The sequence below is a fragment of the Crassostrea angulata genome, chromosome 1, assembly GCF_025612915.1.
Source record: "Crassostrea angulata isolate pt1a10 chromosome 1, ASM2561291v2, whole genome shotgun sequence".
Lineage (NCBI taxonomy): Eukaryota > Metazoa > Mollusca > Bivalvia > Ostreida > Ostreidae > Magallana > Magallana angulata.
In genome coordinates, this window is record NC_069111.1 from 12,376,418 (window position 1) to 12,393,500 (window position 17,083).

At 33.0% G+C, this 17,083-nt stretch overlaps 1 protein-coding gene across 5 annotated transcripts in view; it reads right to left on the minus strand.

The window, feature by feature from the left end:
* LOC128177737 (uncharacterized) overlaps window positions 1-17,083 on the minus strand; it is a 34,932-nt gene that overhangs the window by 12,902 nt on the left and 4,947 nt on the right. Inside the window, exon 1 of one of the 5 annotated variants that reach the window (XM_052844640.1) lies at window positions 3,163-3,182. The exons of 3 other annotated variants lie outside the window; for them this stretch is intronic. The gene's annotated coding sequence lies outside the window, so the exon portion shown is untranslated. Of the gene's footprint in view, window positions 1-3,162; window positions 3,183-13,189; window positions 13,404-17,083 lie in introns of those variants that run through there. One more of the 5 variants, XR_008242873.1, reaches the window with a different exon arrangement.

Here is a 17,083-nt window from a genome sequence, read left to right on the forward strand (position 1 = left end):
AATAGAACAGTATACACGCACAATATGATAGGATTGATACACGATACGATAGGATAGGATTGTAAAAAATAACGTTGCAGGTACTGTATAATCACAGTGGTACGCAGTTATAGGCAAGTAGGTTAAGACTATCTGATTAATAAATGATACATTATCTATCTTGTCATCACTGACACATGAAAATAAGACATTAATTGTCAATGATATTTTAGGAGATCCAAGTTTATCAGTGGCCTATATATTCAAGGATCAATCAGTGTTTTATTCATCATGGAATAACAACATTTGGCAATCAAATTCTTCTCTCCTTTCATTCCTAAAATCCTGACATGAATAAAAATTCTACAGCTGCCCCCCCCCCCCTTTCATTTCAATACAGTTGCACTTCGATATCTCGAACACGGACATCTCGATTACAATGGATATGTCGAAGTGATTTTTGAGTTCCAACCACTCATTTTTTAAGGATTTTACCGTCCATATCTCGAATACTCAGATATCTCGAAGTTTTTCAACAGCCCCATCTAGTTCGAGATAACGAAGTTTGACTGTAATTACCTGTGGTCTCCCTTACACTTTTGTTTCAAGATTTAAGAAATAATCAGGTCAGCCTAAGTATATGTATATAAAATAGAATGTCTTTTAGAACTTTGAACTCAAACACAAACTTACAAGTGTTCTAAGGTTGAAGAACCTGAAGATGTAACTTCCAGTGTCTGCCAGCCATTGTTTTACATGTAAGGTGGAGAAACTTTAAAACACGATACTGAAGGTCACTTGAAATAAACAGGACAGATGGAAAGTCATTGCAAGATGACAATATCTTAAACAATGAATCATATTCTGAAAAAAATGTCTAACCTGACTAGATGACAATTCATTACCCATGAGGCATTAAGCTAAAAATCATTCGACAAAAAAACCCCCAACAATCCAAAATTTCTCCGGGTCAGAGATCTACAGCCCATTGTGATAATACAATCATAATACCAGGTAGTATAGTGGAGAGGTAATAAAGAGGTCAAAAAGATGTCCCGTAATTCCCAATGTCCAAAAACGAGCACACTCTATTTGTACAAATTGCTGCAACTTTTCTAAGCGTTGTTAATTTGCCAATTTCAGACAGACGTCCTAGGAGAAGTCTGCATAATTCACTCTACAATTAACTGTTTATTTCCACTGTACAAACAAGGTGTGGGAAATTTCATATCATAAACAGTATTTGTTTTGAAGGAAAAGTCTACAAACAACACTGGAATACTTCAAGGCAACAGACTTAAACTGTATTGCTATATATCATCAATACATTACCAGTATATTTGCTCAGTGCAAAATGGGTGCAATGGGAATGAAACTAAATGGTGAAATGGTGAGGTCTATCAGCATAAAAAAGATTCTCCATATATCACATAAATATAAATGTGTATCACAATCTTTTAAACTGCACTGAGAATCCCAATCAGATGACCAATAAAAAAACCCATGCAATTATAAAATTATATTGATTAAAAAATACATATATGTCATTTCTTTTTAATGTTGAAAATCACTGTGACAATAAAAAGGTTAAATTTTCTGCTAGAAGGATGTCTTTATGCAGACTCTGTGACAAAACATGATGGCTGCACTTAACAGTATTCATGTATCATTTACTTTTTTTTGTATACTTTTACTTACACTATTTTTAATCAATACATAAAACAATCTTTATCATGATGACTATTCCATCAGTATTCAATATTAATAATTCATCTTTTAAATAATTAGGTCAAATAAATAAAAAAAAACCCATCATAAAATATTTACATAAAACAATTTCTATTCAATTTGCTGTTGTTTCATTGTTACATTCATAAAAATAATGCTATCTTTTGTGGACATTATTGTAGAGTTGATCGATCTATACAATTCTCAAAATAAAATGCTCATCAAAGTGAGAAAAGTGGTAAAATTTTTATAAATGAGAATTCTCAAAAGTGTGATTTTACTAAAGCCACCAAAACTGATTACCCAAAATACATTGTATTATATTTAAATGAAACCACAGTACATGTTTAATCATACTGTGTCATATAACAGTATATAAATAGTGCCTGTTTAGGAGGGTAAGAGTTGAAAATGTAACCCCGAGAAAACTACTGTAAACCGACGCAAAGCGGAGGTTGACAATGGTTTTCGAGGGGTGTCATTTCAACTCTTACCCTCCTAAACTGGCACTATTTATTTTATTATACTGAATCTCTTAATTTAAAAAAAAAACTTAACTTCTTTTATATGTGAATAACGTGAATTCTGTGGCGAACCATACGCCCATTGTTTACGCACATGTAACAATTCGTTGTGTTACCCGTTGCTAAGTGTGTTGCTAACGCTGAGGGTAATAGAACGGATTATCAACTGCATCTAAACCAATCAGATTTCAGTATTTAACATGAAAGTATAATAATATTATATGCTTTCATTTGCAACACTAATACTATAGTTGCTTCAGTCACTTAAAATATGTAGAGAAACAAGTGCAGTATCATGAGTATGTCAAAAAAGAAGGAGTAAATAAAATATATTGACGTGTAAATACTGGAATCCAGATTTTATTTCTTTACACTACAAAAGAGTTGCTCCGGGAATGGTAGTTGAACTGATATAGGGTACGTGTAAAACATTTCATGCTGGAGACTCGGGCCCCATAGAGCTAGCTCTGGGTACACAGAATACATGAATCAAATTACTGCAGTGGATTGTACTCAATGACAGAACCAGGACAGATTCATAATGGCTGCGGAGACACAACAACAGGACATTTTTATCTCTAAAAAATCAAAACTGTACTGTATGTACTCATGACTCCTGGTAGCCCTGTGCAAGTATGCACAAATCATCGATTTGCTATAAAGATTTGCACAAAGGGAGCATCAAGTACTAATATACCTTTTTAAAAGTCTTATGTATAATATGCACCTTTTTTCAGCCAAATTTTTATCTAAAGTAGAGGGTGCGTCTAAAACAAAGGAAGCTGCAGAATGACTGCCAATATCACGTGTTATGCAAGTTGTATGAGTGTATAATGTACACTAAACATCAAAAATACCATAATTTTTAATTTTATTTCCATGTACTAGAATATTAACAGACCACTGTTCCTTGCATGAGACAAGTTCTCACCAGTGTATTTGCCATTCGGTAACCAGCCACCTGTTGACTCGTAGCGTGGTAGATGGCATTGTTCCACTCTAGATTCAAAAACGGCCTCTTTTATCACAATTCTTTAGAAAAAACTCAGAGCACCTGATCCTTATGTGAAAAAATAAAAGAAATCTGAGTCATCTTTAATACAAAACATGCTTTTTAATATCAGCATGTGATACTAAACAATAACATTTCTATTTTCTAAACAGAAAGGATCTAGTCATGACATAGAATTTATGGGTTTAATTTGTACCTTAATAAATGGAATGTCAATCCTATAAAACGACATTCTTACCAGTAAACGTGACACTGACTTTATCTGTTGGGATACTAAACAATATCATTTCTATTTCTAAACAGAAGGGAGTCAAGACATAGAATTTATGGGTTTGTCTACATTAGTTCAAATATACTACCCTTCAATATGCTCTAATTTCTTATAAACAGGATATTAAGATACTGGGGTCTGAAATGCTTGAACAGAGAGCGGATTTTTATAGAAATCAATCTTTTGAGTTTTGTTTAAAGACAAAATACTTATCTACTCTCAATTCTTAGTTTGGAGGCAAACTATCTTGATAAATTTTTAATGTCAATGATAATATTATACTGAGCCTTGAAACATAATCTCTAAAACTTTTTGAAACCGAAATTCAATGTTTCTTATAATTGTTAATGTCAAGCAGTGAATCTTTGGTGACCTTATTAACACAGTGATCACAACAATTTTGAAAGTCATTTGGCAAGTCAAGAAAAACTACAGGTACTGTGAGCAAAGCCCACAAATGATAACCCCTGCTAGAGTGCCCAAATCTCCTTGATGCACCCTCAGGTCATAAGCAATCATTAATTGAAATATGAACTACGCTCCAATGTTTCTTCCAAAGAGAGATATATACCAGAGAGGCAGATCAAGACACGATTGCAGACAGATGGATAGACAGATGGACAGACAGGATTGACAGATGGACAAGGTGATTCCTATAAACCGGTACCCTCCAAACTTTGTTTGGAGGATGTAATCAGGACTGTCAATTCTATAAAACGGCATTCTTACGAATACATGTAACACTGACTATCTCTGTTCATTCATAACTGCTCACTTATACTTACCATATAAGAAGTGTAGTTACAAGTACTCCCCATTACACCAAGCATATCATTTATCTTGATTCATTGAGTTCCATAAGAATTCAATTTATATTCTGTTTTTACCCGACATTTTGAATTTCTTCCCATAAACATACAAGTGCACATTAGCTTTACACCAAAGTCTATCCCATTTATTTGGACTATCTCTCCCTACCACTTTTAATAGATAATCTACACATTTTTTTTTCTTTTCTTTTTTTAACAATATATTGGTTTTTTGTTTGTTTGTTTTGTTTTGGTTGTTTGTTTGTTTGTTTTTTTTTTGGGGGGGGGGGGGGTCTAAGAAGTCAGTTTGGAAGCCTTTCAATCAAAAACATGATCAAAGCTATATGTACGTGAATGTAGAATAGTACTTAGCATTGATATTGACAATCATCTATAGAAAATTAGTGCTTCAACACTCTTGATTCAATTCATAATAAAAATTATCTCAACAATATTAATACGATATAAGCTCATTTCTAATTTTGATAACATAAAACGTTTATGTCTGAGATTATATAGGAGGTTGAAACTTCAACCAAGAAATTCAAAATTTTCATAAAAACATCCATGTTTAATGTAATTTCCAGTACCATTTACTTAATTTCTGAGGAAAGTTTTAAACCTGTGATCACAGTTTTTGAGTTGATAGATCAAAATAAGACAGTTGATTGGTGTTACTGTAACCTGGCCCACCAAGTATATTAAATCCAGTTTAACTTGACATAAAAGATAAAAAAAAAAAAAAACTTTGATTCTATGAGAATACTGCCAGGCTTTCAATGATAATGAAAACAGAAATAACAGCTAGATCCTAAAAATCATGAATTTTTTTAATCCATGGGGATACTGACCATGAACTTAAAAAATTTATTATTATTATTAATAATTAAGGTCATAATTACCGTGACCTGCGCATTGACAGCAACCAAAAAAAAAAAACAAACCATAAATACCATCATACCTTCTGTCGATCAAATGCCATTTCCTTAACAGATTTTTATCTAACACAGTTGGAGTGTTAAATCTGTGTCAATTCTCTTCCGTTAGGAGTACACGGAGGTACTAAGTCATTGCGTAGGTAAAGCAACAGGTACAAGATAGGTCTCTATTGGGGTTAATGGTGTACTCTTCGTGTGTTAGATAAGTCATGCTGATTAAAGTATAACATTAGGGTTTTTTTTTGCGTGTTAGAATTTCAATATAATAAGGACATAATACAATGTAATGATAAGTTGCAATATCAATTTTTTTTCCCGATTTTCATAATCATACATACTTATGTATTTTCTCCTAAACTTTAAAAGCCTTTAAAAGTTTGCCTTTATACAGCCATAACAACAATAGTACTTTCTGGATAGATCTGGTTAAACAATTATTATGCCAACTGTAGGAAATGACCAAGTACAGAGAAGTAATTCTAAGGTCAAATGTACACTATTTATTCCATCTCAGATAATATTCAATTTTACTCACTACTGTGAATAATTAAAAAAATAGATGTAAATCTAAAAAAATATCAATGGTTTCTTTGTTGTTTTATTGGGGATATGATTGCAGCAACAATAGTAAACTGAAATTACCATACATATCTATGAAACCCAATGTCTACTTACAGTTGTTACAACTGAGTGTATGAAACAGTGAAGAACATTCTATCATAGGTTAGTTGAAATAAACACAATGTGCTAACACTCTGTAAATTCATGTAATAAATTCATTGAGCAAATACTGCACTGTTGCAAAGAAAACTTTCATGCAGTGCAAAGGCAATGCAGAGATAAACATAAAGAAGTTAAAACTTTGCCGCACTTATTGAATAAGACATACTTATTGTAAATTAACTACCGGTATGTAGATGAAAAACCCTATTAAAAATGTACCATTATGAGATGTTATATGGGAATTAGCTGTTATTGATTTTTTAAAATAAAGAAAAAAAAGAAGAAAGATCTACTTTGCTTAATTGACAACTTTAAAGCATCACCAAGTACTGATACAGAAAATTGCCACGCTTGACAGGGAAAAAACTCCCCACAAAATCTCCCTGTGGCTAGCCCACAATCTAAAACTCATTACATATTAATGAGGCACACTTTTGTTTTGAAGATGACGCATTCTCCTCCATCTCCCCTGAGCTGATGAAATCACAGGATTGCTACAATGAACAAGAATGTGTTCTATGGTATTTACCCCCCATAAATCACAGATATCATCGCTCTCAGGTCAGGGTCACTGGCAGGTGAACTCAGGCAGCCTACTTTTGAACGCGACTTGACATTTCTTCATTATATTATTAGCATACACATAGTATCATCTCCCATCAATGTTAACGACCTCTGATACTCAGAAGGAAGTAGTGACTTGTTCATTTGGAATGCAAAGCAATGGGGAGCTAGCCACTCCAGCTCCTCTAATCGGCATCTTCAAAGATGATCCTTAATATTTTTCGGCTATTAATAAGAACTAAATTCTCACCTGATCTAAATATAAATGATTTATTATGCGTTTTAATGATCTGATAAATATAACATCTATGCCCCTTATCTTCCATCTTAATCCATTGAAACCCAAGGTTAACTGATTAATCAATTCTAGGAACAAAAGCATCGCAAGAATGGCTGGGGACGAAGACTTCTTTTTTGTAGAAACTATAATTAACTAAAATCAATCAAAATCTTTTTCATGATGAAATACCAACATATTTTTGGGAAGAATGTTTTTGAAAGATTGGAACAATGATAATTGTTCTTTGAATTCAAACTCCCTCATAAACATCACATTTCTAGAGTACCTACATCAATTATTCTTTTGGCCCTCCTCTCCACCCATGCAAACAAACAAAAAATTGAGAAATAAAACTGCCTTTTTTGCAATTTAGTCTGTAATTACATTTCTTTCTATATTTGTCCTTTTTTTTTCTGATTAAAGTATATTGATTGTTCTTTTGTTTCCAATATTAGACAGGTCACCATCTATTCAATTCAAATAATATATTCTAGTACATGTATACAAATATATACATACAGATTTTTCCTTCAAGGTCTTGGTAAATAAAAACCCCTCCATAACAATTAAATGATGCATGAAAATAAAAAATATCAGAGTACTTGCATTGTCCCTGACCAATACACCTTTCTGTATCCTTATTACATCTATACTACCTACCTCTGTTGAGCACTCTTCTTTTACTAAGTAATAGGTACAAATTCAGCATCATACGGATTCACACAAGTAAACACCTGTGTTGGGATGTCAGATGAGTCTCATTAAACTTATCCATCTTCATTATAAAAAAAATTCTACCTTACCAGTAATTGGAAACAATATATTACTTGTTTTAATAAAAACAACGCAAAAATTTATCCCCTCCATAACCTTATTAACATTACATAGTCAGTAGTTTCAATATAGAAAGCAGATCTTGTTATTTTATAACGCAGAATAGCTAAAAATGGTTGGAAGCTGTGAGCTTTAGGACTCTTTTGATATAGCATCTGCCATAACACAGTTCATTATGAGGTAGATCTATGCTTTAACCTCCCCCCCCCCCTTCAAAAAAAGAAGAAGAATATAATGGACATATGACAGAAATATCCAAATCTTATTATGTGCTATGATGTACAATTTCACTTTATACTTCAATTGCCATGATCTTAGAATCCTGACCTCCAATTTTTTATGTTTATATTTACCATGCCATATAATACATCAAAATTAGCAAAGAATACCTCATGCATGCATCAAGGTTTTTGAGACACCAATTACAAATGAATGATAGGGTGTAAAGCCCAATAATTTGCCTGCATGAATGCCACAACGATGGATTTAGACCCCACGGTAGACTTCTCATGATAATAGGAATAAAAGATAAGACCTGGTATTGTGGAAGATTAAAATCCCGATTGATCATAAAACTGACAACCCTGAGTGTGACCATGGTGACTCATCAACGGTCAATAACATGTTACCTACTTCAAAACACCACTCCAATAAAACACAAATCAAAATTTCATGATAATCATGATCCCCCTCCCAAGTCTGCACTTTTAAGCATAAAATTAATTCTGTTCTTTATTTGTTTGCACTTTTTTATTTCTTCATCAAACAAAAGTACAGTGTCGTTTGATACACGATGCTAAATGTTAAGCCGACTTTTCAATAAGCCTTCTTCTCAATGGGTTTTATTGACAAAGCAATCATCCCTCCCATACCGAATATTATTAACTATGCAATCAGCAACAACCAAAATGAAAACTGCCAGGTAATTTTTAATCTGATTGCATTTTATTACCATAGTGTAACACAATTTTCAGTATGCAGTAAATAAAGATTTTTTCTGACCTAGATGGAGACACAAAGTGCAAAGATACAAAAAGATCTAAGATCTAGCTAGATTTCCTTGAATGATAAAGATTTTCTATAAAAATATGAGGAAATCAAGCCAAGATTAAAACTCAAAGAATAAATTAGTATTCCTCTTTTTACGCAGCATGTTGAAAAATACCAAAAATACTTTAAGTATATTCTAAGTTAGAAGATAATCAATAGAGAAAACTTGGGCAACATTCTAAACTCCTCCAAGTTATTGCATATTATATATAATTATTTTGAAAATCATCACAAATGTAAAATAAAATAATATTCACCAAGGCCTTGCTTTCTTCAAATTTGAAGATTTACAAGGTACTCATAATAAGATCATTATTTGAATATTTAGAAACAGGTTGACAGATTTATTAGTATGTACTAAGTAGAAAAAGTCTACTAAACTTTAGTCTACAAAACTGTGCTGTTATCTTTACTGTTCGAGCATTTAGATCTTAAATGTTTACCTTAGCGAGTCTGAACAACTTTCTGGATCTCTTTTGCAATACAATCCAGCTGGTCTCTACAAGCAACTAGCCCCAGGCCAGTTCTTGTTAAGTTTTCCAAAAAACAAAACAGCATCAGACACTTCAAAATTTTGGATATTGGATAAATTGTATGCATCAAATACCATAAATGGCTCTTGGCAATATCAAACTTGTCCCAAAATTACTGTATCCAAAAATACTTACAGAAAATTCAGACTTTGTCATGTACCATGCATATTCTCAACTACATGAACAGTACCCGGTAAATTCTTTTATTAACATTAAATCAAGCCATTTTTCAGTCTTCGAAGTACGACACATCATAACAATAATAAGCAGTAACCCCGCCTCACATTGGTCCAAATTAGCATGTTACAGCAGTTTTCATCTCATTCACTGATAACTTTTCTCTTATAGGTGTATCTCACGCGCCCCTTATTCCAAACAGACACAAACAAACACCTAGCTCTGAATGCCATTCAATGACTGGGCAATTAGCATGCTGATCATTGCTATAAGTCTTTGGTATCTAATTCAAACCATAATTAATAATTTTGTCTTCATTCTGAAACAAATGAATTTTCGGCAGAATTATTATGCTATTAACACTTATTAAACAAGCATTCTGAGAGTATTGCATAAGCAATACACGTCCCCTACCGGTTTGTAGAAATTTGTGAAAACAATGCACTGTTATTCTTACCGTCTCAACAGACCAACCCGATAACGAACCCAATTGTAATTATACAAAAAACCTGTCGATTAAATTTACAACACAATGCTTGATTTTTACATAACTTATTTGTTTGTTAGAAACAATAAAAGGAATGGTCCAAGTAATGCACGATATTATTACTGACAACATACTTTCCTCGTTTATCTGATACACACCGAGCCCGATAACGAACCCGAACATTAAAAAATTGGAATATAAAAAATTAATTTTCTTGAAAATATGTCAATTAGACGCTACAAAAGTGTAAACTTGATCAGTAGTTTGATATTTTGAAGCTGCTCAGCAAGTTTCATATCATTCGTCCAACGCATAAAGAAAAAAACAGTGGAAAACTGAAGTGGCCCGGGACAGACAGACGGACAGACGGACGGACTGATGGACGCAGAGGAAAGCTATAGTCCCCTCCGGTGAAACCGGTAGGGGACTAATAACACTAGTATTGCACTATGCAAAAGAATCATAAATTTATTTCATGAAAATAGTGACTTCCGCTAGATCAACTTCGAAAATGTACTGCAATATCATTTCTAATTCCTTTTTATGAAATGAATGAAGCCCATAGATTTCCCTGTTGTTTTTTGTTTGTTTTTTTTTATTCATGAAAAGGTAACTTTTTGGAGAGATGAAGGATAATTGATAAGAGCAAAGAGTGCATTTCAGCATTTCATAGGAGAAATTTCTCGAATTCTTTGACTGAAGAAAAGCAGGCACCCAACATCTATCTTATATTCATTCAGAAAATTGCTACTAATCAGTAATCAATGGACATGCACTGAAATCAGATTGGAGGGTTCATTTTGTACATACAGTAAAGCCTGGGGGGGGGGGTTTAAATATTTGTGGTTTGAGTTAACAAATTATCAGCTTATGGGAATTTGATTTCATGGTTCCCTATAATTAGGAAAGAAGCAATTGAACTTGTTTTTTTCCAGTTCAATATGGCATTCATGGCTCATGGAAACAAACAATAGAATCCCCTAAAATTGAATGCTTTTTTTTTCTTTTATTCCTCTGAATGTTCATGCATGTAACTCCTACCTTAATGCATTGAAAAGAAATGAACTGGAATGATTACTTCTGAAATCAACTTCTGTTTGATTTGTTTGATACATGTATTATATTGATTATTGTAGTCAAATCAAAGTAACTTTCTTCTTTTATAGAAACCCAATACAAGGAGCAAGAAATACCGTTTTATTAAAGAATATAATGCTGAAAAGGACTTGCTAATAAGTGGTGCTTTGACCTGAACCTTTCAACTGTTTATAAAACTTAGTTAATTAAAGGTAAGTTCTACAAATAATTTACCAATACTCATGGACTCTCTTTAGTTGATGTGTGAATTAAATTTGGGTAAGGAAAAGAAATATGAATTCAAAGGACATTCTACACAGCCATCTGCTTTGACCTTGACCTTTGATTTACAATACTAAACACTTATTGGGTGAGGTGTAAGATGGCAGCAAGGAAAGAAAAAAAAAACATGCTCCAGAAATGGTTTTCTGCCAAAATCTTCTTTGCAGTCTCTGTGGGTGAAGTTTGAGGTAGACTGAGTCAATGTGAGAAAAAATATGCCACAGATTACTATTTTCTAAAAGCCTTAGACCTTGGATCTAGAACTACAGTGTAGGTTCAAAGATCATTACACATTCTTTAGCCAAAGTCACATACTATGTGGGTGAAGATAAAGCTAGATCAGTCCTAGGGGAAATTATATGCCATGGACAAGGATTTACAGAAATTTGCTATAACCTTCACCTTGGACCTAAAACATGAATCAAGGTCACTACACATCCTTAACCTATATAAAGCATTCTTTGGGTGAAGTTTGAGCCAGATTCCTGTGATTTTAGGGGAGAGAAAATAAATAAATTTTATATCAGTGCATATATTGCTGACTGGACTGATGGAAAGATGGACAAGTTAATCACTATACTATAGGGTTCATATACAATGTTCGCCCTTATTAGTGATCGACAGCGCCACTTCCGATTTCATTATAATCGTAGATTTATGTCTTAAAAGTGTTTCACAAGTTCATTACGACTAGAATAGTCACTTGTTAATTCACTGATAATGCATTAAAGATTTTAGTGGACAAATAATCTATGTGACTTCAAACAATGCCAATAAGATCTACACTGTGGACCTATTGGCACATAACTTTCTTTCAGTTTGCCATAAGTTGTTATATTAGTGAGTTACAAAAAACTTTGTTTATCATCGATCACAAAAAGGATTAAAAAACAAGCACTCTGAGAGTATTGCATAAGCAATACACGTCCCCTACCGGTTTGTATTATTCTATGAAAGCTTCCAAGCACACAACTATTTCAGAGCTATTTTAAACGAGATGTCATGCTTTAATTAGAGATAAAAGAACAGAGGAAATTAAAACTATATAGCTGATATAGAAATTATATACAAAATAGGTAAAATAATACTCTTTATTTCATCTCCTGTAATTTCGCCAAGTCTATTCTGTATTCGCTGGTAAAAATTTGTGAAAACAATGCACTGTTATGCACAATACTATTTCAGAGCTATTGTAAACGAGATATCATGCTTTAATCAGAGGTAAAAGAACAGAGGAAATTAAAACTATATAGCTGATATAGAAATTATATACAAAATAGGTAAAATAATACTCTTTATTTCATCTCCTGTAATTTCGCCAAGTCTATTCTGTATTCGCTGGTAAAAATTTGTTAAACAGCCCAACCCGACTACAAACCTGATTGTAATAATACAAAAAAACCCTGCCGATTAAATTTACAACACAATGTTTGACACTATTTTACAGAATTTATTTGTTTGTTAGAAATGATAAAAGGAATGGTAGAAGTAACGCACGATATTATTACTGACTACATACTGGCCTCGTTTATTCAGTACACACCGAACCCGATAACGAACCCGAACATTAAAAAATTAGAATATAAAAAATTAATTTTCTCGAAAATATGTCAATCAGACGCTACAAAAGTGTAAACTTGATCTGTAGTTTGACATTTTAAAGCTGTTCAGCAAGTTTCATATTATTCCTCAAATGCATAAAGAAAAAAAGTGTGGAAAACTGAAGTGGGACAGACAGACGGACGGACGGACGGACAGATGGACTGACGGACGCAGAGGAAAGCTATAGTCCCATGCTTAAAGTATGTGAAGACCTGAATTTTGCACCATCAGAAGTAGGTCATAGAAAAAAAAGTTGTGAGAAGATCAACCTTCCTTTCATGTACCACTTAATCATTGTGTAGGCCAGTAATGTTTTTCTTTTCAGGTAAAATTTAATTATTGTCAGATTTATACGTATTTCATGTGACAAATGTCATTCTCTAAGGGCATCTTTATCACAATAAACCGGATGTACATAAGAGTTTAATGCAGAGTATACAGCAAATGCTTCTCTCTTTAGAGAAGTAGACAGGTATGTAGAGAGAGCCATTTCTAGCTCTTCCATTAAGAAATGAAGACAAATGTCCAGCTACCTGCAAGAGAGGAAAGCTAACCCAAATGCCAGTTCTCTGCACATGCTTTATAACAACGAGGGAATTGATTTTGAAAAACATTTTAAAGTGCATGCATCATTATGATCCACAAAACTCAACAGATGGTATACTTGTGTCACCATCGGTAACATCTGTATACAATATACATGTTTGCATGTTATCATTCATTTGAAAAAAAGGGGCTTTCTCAAAAGGAAATAATCTAAACAAAAATTCTAGGGAGGAAAAAACTACTTAAGGTGGAATAATTAACACATCATCATAAAATGGCCGACTTCTGATCAAAACGACATCACGTAATATAAAAAGGATTTTGTCAACAACAACATGTACCTTCCTTAATAGCCGAGTGGATAATGTGTCTGGCTTATGATCCCTACGTCATGAGTTCAAATCCAGCAGGGGCTTCTGTTTTTACTTTTTGAATCAAGTATTTTAGATATTCATTTTATCCCCAAACTGCATATTTTTCGCTTATTTGACATATGTACAGTTTATTTATCATTATATCTTTCATAATCAAATAACTTACTGTTAATTTGAGTAACTTTTTCCAGGTGTGTTATTCCACCTTAATATGTAGTTTACCTTTAAAGGTGTTGCATTAATCTGACTCTTAATGATGCTAATTTCTTTTATAAGAATTAACGATGATGAAAATCAGAGAGTACCAACTTAATGGGTGAACCGTACCACAATAAGAAGACTCCCTGCCATCACATAATGAGGGCTGACCTTAAATGACTGTCAACGACCCCACCAGTGAAACAAACATATTCACAGCAAACAACGACTCAGTAGTAGACTTTTACCTCTCTGCCCTTATTCATCCAATGACAGCATGAGCACAGATAGCATGACTTTTTATGAAGCTTGGGCAGGAGAACACTAACATTTCCCTAACTGTTGATGTCATTAATGATTTGAATATTTCAGCACAGGTACACGTGCAACAGAGTACATTGAAGTCATATATTAATTATTATGTGCCAAAGGTTCAGTTAATCAGAATTAGCATTTTGTTTTACATAAGCTTTGTGTTTTGTAGAATGTAGCTTTACAAGTAAAGGCCTTTGGCGTGATCGAAATATAGGCCATTCATTTGATTGATTCAAGTTGGGTGCAGGGTGTAACAGGGGTCAGGTATTAACAATATTACTTATCTTCCTAGTTTAAGAGAAATCTGCTATATTAAATGTTTTGTTGTCATTTTCCTTTATTTTATTTTGAAGTTTTTTTTTTTAACGTGTACGTAATTTGGTTTTGAGCTGATAAACAAACAATAATAAGTTTTGCATTTTAATGATTCTCATAAAAAACTTATTTTCTTAGTTGTTATGACTCGAAGCATTAAATGTGCAAACTTTGAAAAGCATCACAAGTTTTCCCATGACATTTATTTAAAGGTGTGATTTTTCACGGTAGAAGAGAGTTGCATGCATACTTAAAGGAATGAAAATAAATGCATGTTGTCTGTTGGAAAATAACAACATAAAAGAGCAATATCTATTTATATATTCTTTAAATCTGTGAAACACTTTAATAATGGGCAGGCATGTGGGACGAACATCAAAGAATAAAAATCTGAATAATAAATACAGGTAAATAATGTAATATTGCACTTTAGAGCAGTGATGCAATTATTCACAGAAATCATGCATCAACACTCACAAATAAAACGGCCAAAAATGTCGGTTAAGAAAACATGAAAGGTTGCCTGTACATGGTTTTCCTGTGATCAATTTCTGTTATCATATACCAAGGGCTGCTAGCTCAAAGGTCAATGTAGACTGTCAATGGAGTGTACTGTAACTATTCTTATATATGTTAAATCCAAAATAGTATTCAATAGAAGTGTGTCAAACAAAACTTTAAAGAGAGGAAGAGCATGAGCTAAACTCGATACCTCTGATAAATTTCTCTTTTTGCCAAGTCCTGCTAATTGCATCTACTCAGAAAGAAATTTGCATATATCTTCCCTACAGTCTCGAATGCTATATCTGTACGTGTATTACGTTAACAGGTTCCATAAATAGACTGGGTCAACTTCTGCTGAGTACATATTATTTCTGTGGCCCAATCAAATATGTGTTAGATTAACAACAAGTAACTAAACTCTCTAATGATCAACCTTTATAACCACCCTCTGATGCAAATAGCTAACATTTCTACGGTGATTAATTAATTATTCAAGCTGTGCACACTCTTCCCGGCCTTGCAGAATAAAAAAAAAATAAAAGTGAACTTTTTCCGATGCTTTACTTTCTTGTAATGCATCAATCAGGCGGACATTTTTAATTACCAACTGACCTAAAAGAACACGACGTGTCTCAACTAGCTTGGTTTTTCGTGATCACTTGTGATCCGGTGATTGTTGTGCCTGTGTGTGCCTCAGACCTGACAGACGACTCTACGACACATCCTTCTTTTTGAAAATGAGTTAATGAGACTTAATACCCATTCATCAAAATGTCTTCATAAATTAATGGACATTTGATATAAATAAATTGTTCAATTTTTTTCCCCCCGAAGTCAGAAAGGCAGACATGAAGTGAATTTTTTATGCAAAGTCTATTTCCTTCTGGAGCTAACGATTACCATTTTTCTATGATTTCAAAGAAAAAAAATTACAAAAAGGAATATTTTTTAATTAAAGCATGTTCTAAAGAATCTGTATGCTAATAAATTTATATATTTAAGCAAGAATAACGCCAGTGCATTAACCTTTAATTACCAGAATGATGAAATCATTAGAAATTCATTAGTTAAAATGTAAACACAAAAATAAGCCCTTTATTATACATACAGTCATGTCAACATCCTAAATTGCCTTAATACTGTCTGAAGAATGCATGAACACATTGGGATGTCAACAAGTTTGAAAGAGGAAATCTCAGCAAAACCCTCAAGCTATTTTTGGTCTTACTATAAATATTGTGTTTCACTACAAAGAGTTATATTGCATAGGCGTATAGGGATATCCTGTTTATTGGGTAATTTTGGCATCAAGAATATAGTGTACTTAAAAAATTCAGTCTACAAAGCAACTTGATATATTTATGTTTTGGTGTAGTATCAATATATTGTTTTTCAAAGTGTTGGCTCTTTTTTTCCCTTCATCTTACCCCCCACCCCCAAAAAAGTCCAAAACATCACACAAGTTATGGTGTCCTTAATCACCCTTGCATTTCCATTTTATGTATTCCAGATCTTAACAAATCTTTATTATGCATTTATGGGTTAATCCTTTGATGGCTGTGTTTCTACATTATGAAATTTTACTTTCAACTTTTTTATCTTTTCTTTATCTTCTCTCCGTTTTTTTCTTTTCTACTTGGTTGAACAAGATATAGTTGAAATGTGCAACTAATTCAAAAATAAATCACATTCACTTGTTATTCAGCATACAAATGTTCCCTATTAATTATGACTGAATGCATGAATATAAATAAATCATAAAATATGATTGGGAATCTGAATTCTAAGTGCAGTTTTCTAACACCTTGCTGTCCTGGCGGACACGCATTCCATCCTTTAAAATCCACCTACACCTTTTTTATATGTTACCTTCATTAAAAACACAGAGCTACATTTACTGACAGCATATTCATCCAAGTCATCAGTTTTATACTCATCAAATGAGTTTCTTATAATATCCC